Here is a 4,063-nt window from a genome sequence, read left to right on the forward strand (position 1 = left end):
TTGTTGTCTTCTGTTTGCTAAAGGACTTTCGGGGTCTGGGTATTGCATAGTTCTTTGCTGGTTCACCTCAACCCCTCTTTATTTGCATTCTCAGTCCTCAAGGTCTCAGCAGAGACTCTCCCTGTGCCACCAAGCAGCATGCTTTCAGCCACTTGAACACCCATCTATACCATGGCACTTATTTCCCCCTTTTCAAATGCCACAATAACCACCCTTTTACACCATTTCCCATTCACTCGGTGCGTCGACAACTGACTCAGTCCTTTGGTATATATTGGCTGTTACGAACGGCTGTCACCACTCGCAAAGCACCGGGTCACGGATCAAGCGTTCAGGGTCTGGTGTTTGCAAAGGGTAAGAGCAGCCGTAGGGAATGAGCATGGGGCCAGGCACATGCCCTTGCCGTGCTGAGCTGACAGCCTGAGGTAGTGAGGTACACTGGATGAATTACTTGTGTCAGTTGTGGTGATTCCTGGGCATGAGCTAGGTTCCTACAAAAATGTGCTCGGAGTGACGTTTGGAAAGCTTGCTGTGACCATCCTCGAGCTCAGCTGAGCACAGACCTTAGGATGCCATTTGTGCAGTGTCTCTTTCTTCACCCCACACTGCCCGTCTGAACTGGGAGGTGCTTTATAAGACCTAGACATATTCTACTATGGCTGGTAAGTGACACAAGGTGCCACTTTCTCTCAAGCTAAAAGCCAATGCTCTTGTGTAAAAGGCTTTTTCCCGGTGATGCAGAAGCACCACGTTAAAATCTGTGCATACTCCAGAATGCTTTGCATTATAAGTGGCAATGCTTTTTCAACTGCATCCTTTCATAGAGACTGGATTTTTCAGTCTTATGTGTTAGTCATTTGCTCCTCAGCAAAATGAGTGTAGAGCGCTGCCAGATCAGAGCGGCTCAGTGCTGTGTCACTTCTCACAAATGGCTGAGCACTGAGCAGAGCCATCAAACTGTCCACAGGCGAAATTTCTAAATGGCTAAACTACAGAGAGCTGGAAGAATCCACAGACCAACTTCTGAGGGAGCAGTCATGATTCTAGAAAGCACACACAAGACCTGGGACTGCTTTGTAGCTAAAATCTTTTATGCACAGCTGCAATGACAAGCTTAGGCTGTCAGGCCAATCCTGATTTTAGTCAAGGATTATGGTTAAGGGTTGGCCACCCTTTCAATGGCAATTTGTTTCTTAGTGTCTGCCAAGACAAGAGGCTAATGCTTGTGGTGATATCTTAAAAATCCCCTTTTACCTATTTTGACTTTTAAGGAAGAATCTACTTACATTTAGTTCATAAACTGAGTGAGAAAAAAACTGACAAACTGAAACGTAGAAGTTGTTATTCACTTCCTCTTAAATTATCAATTATCTACGGTCCTGGAACAGAAATATTCTGTTGTTCTGGTAATAGGCTTTATACAAATGTGAAACACAAAATTGCAAGCAATAGAAGTGAGTGACTGTTAGCTTAACCACATCTTCTCTAAATTGTGACACAAGCCAGGGTCCTAAAATAAACATTGTAATTGCGGTTTTGGTTTCAGAGCCATAGTACAGTCAATGGCTTTGGGTGCATGTAAAGAAGAAAAAAAAAATCTCATCTTCCAAAATAATGAGGAAAAACCCTCAAACTGTCATGGGTTAAGTGATTCCAGACTAGATAGATTGCAGCCGTGATACAAAAAATTTGACTGTTGACATTGAAATATTTGTTGAAACTTACTGACAGCCAAGGCAGCAGGCTCAGCTTGCAGCTGAAGACCAGACAGAATTGCTGCAGCAGGGCTGTGAGGATGAAAGTTGATGTCCTGGTCCCTCCTCAGCCCAGCACTGAACTTGATCCATCACGAGGCGGTGCCGAAGGATTCTGCTCAGCCAGGGTTTAAGTGACCAGCTTGCCAGCACTTACTGGGTGTTACATGCACTCGTCAGACCATCGCAAAGAAGCTGTGAGGTTCCTCCCGTGAGAGACCAGAGCGGAGGAGCTGCAGGAAACCCAGATCTGGTGTAGCCTGCAGACACGTACACTACGCCTTTCTGATTACTTGTGTCTGTACGAGTAAATGTTGATCAGTCTGCACACATCACACAACTGTTTACAGTTGAGTTATTTTCTGTGTGGTGAACTGATTACCCCTGCTGAGGTGTCCTGGGCAGTGCTGGGGATACCAGTGAGCCCAGTCCTGATGCTGAAGTCCCCTGTGAGCCATTTGGGGTATGAAAGGCAAGCTCGCCCTGTGGCAGAGAGCTTTCCATGCACAGCATAGGCATCTCAGCTTTGCTCTGCCATGGGAGAAGGAAGGAGGAGGACAGGCCCAGTTAACAACAACCAACTCTTAATAAGTTGAGCTCTTCTGTTTTTATTAAAGGATTTTCACCTTTTTGAATGGGGAACACTTCCACCCTCCTTGCCTTTCTGCATCTAGAGGAGCAGACAGTGTGAGAAAACAGTAAGAAAGAAAAGAAACCTATTGTTCCCTCGGAACCGGATGTCTCAATTATGAAATGTCATTGCATTCTTTTCATTTTGGTCACTACATTCATTTCATTTCTGGTTTATGCCAAGAAAGTGTCACTTCGGAAATTTTCCAACCAGGCCAGCTTTAGATGGAGTAACAAGATTGAAGTTTATTAGTTTTTTCTTTTGGTCAATGTATTATTAAACAGCATGGCAGCCCTGAAAAATGCATGCTGCTTTGCCCTACTAACGGTGTGGACTAGGAACTTGCTTTGTTGAGGAAGACTGGGCAGCTGAGTCAACCAGAACAGAGTGTGGTGATTTTAGCTGCCCACGTACACGCTGGGCTAATATTAGGGGAAATTCTCTGTATCAAAAAGAGCTGCTGCATAGAAAACTGTTTCTATGGCACAACTGGTTTTGACTTGATAAGCAGTTCCAGTTAAGTCAAAAACAACAGTAACCACAGTATAGTTCAATTCTACCTCAGTAAGGGAAGAACCATACCCCCAAACTACATTGGTAGCAGTGAACTTCAGAGAGGGGGATTTCTAAAAATGGAGGAAGCTGTTGAGAAGACCCTAATGTCAAAAACGGGGAAATCAGAATCTTCAGACTCAGCAGGGAGACTGAGTGCACACCCTGCACAGCCCATAAGAGGAGCTACGGAAGGTATATATGGCTAAATTGGAAAGGAAGCAATGGACAAAAAAAAAAAAAAAAAAACAGCACGCATGGGATTAAATGGCAGAGTTCAAGAGGTTATGCAAACTCTGCTGGTATGCACCAGAAAATGGAAATCTGAATTTAGTGCAGCTGACAGAAACAGCATAAACAAACACAGGTAAGTTCTAAAGACAGTATTGAGAGGAATTGAAATAAGGGGTGAAGAGAGCATGCAAATGGAAAGCAAGCAAAAATGTTCCAAAAGCACACCCAAAATTAAAAATGTCTTTGCATGCATTAAAAAGCTGAAGTCTGAAAACAAAACAGTGGGTCTGACTGTTTACTGGGAAGTCATTTAATTAATTCAGATTAACAACACTGAAAAGAAGGTTTTCCTATCATATTTTCTTGAACCAGTTTTCTCAGAGAACTCAGTGTTGAGATACCTGCCCTAGCACTGCTCCTCCCAGATACAGAAGATGATGTTCTGTTAGAGTTCATTAACAATAAAAAGAGCAGATATATTTAAGAATGACTGACACGGTAGGCGAGGTACTTCTGTATCTCCTGCTACGAAATGAATGTCTATCTCCAAGAGCCAGTCAGCACACATAGCAAATCAAAACCAACATATAATCAATCGTTTCCATTCCTCCATTAAACAGAGGCACCGCGTACCATGGTCGTGAGGTGTCACAAAATTTTGCAGGTCTCATCTTTAAAAATATTGACCTCTTGCACTGAGATAATTAATCTAAAACAGTAGTGTATATTGGGGGGAACGCCTTCTTTTATTTCTCAGAGCATGCACCAGTGACTAATTGGCACGGATGAGAAGGAAGTTCACATACATGCAGATAATGCTATAAATAATGACTACAGGACTTGGTGAACTGCCTACAAGATTTTTGGTGCTGATGTTGTTAGATACAGTAGT

At 43.3% G+C, this 4,063-nt stretch overlaps 1 long non-coding RNA gene across 1 annotated transcript; it reads left to right on the forward strand.

The window, feature by feature from the left end:
• Positions 1-302: 302 nt before the first annotated feature.
• LOC121079540 lies at positions 303-2,087 on the forward strand. The gene is made up of 2 exons (XR_005825079.1): positions 303-662; positions 1,732-2,087. It is a non-coding gene; the product is annotated as an uncharacterized LOC121079540 (long non-coding RNA).
• Positions 2,088-4,063: the final 1,976 nt, after the last annotated feature.

Source organism: Cygnus olor, chromosome 1, assembly GCF_009769625.2.
Source record: "Cygnus olor isolate bCygOlo1 chromosome 1, bCygOlo1.pri.v2, whole genome shotgun sequence".
Taxonomy (NCBI): Eukaryota; Metazoa; Chordata; class Aves; order Anseriformes; family Anatidae; genus Cygnus; species Cygnus olor.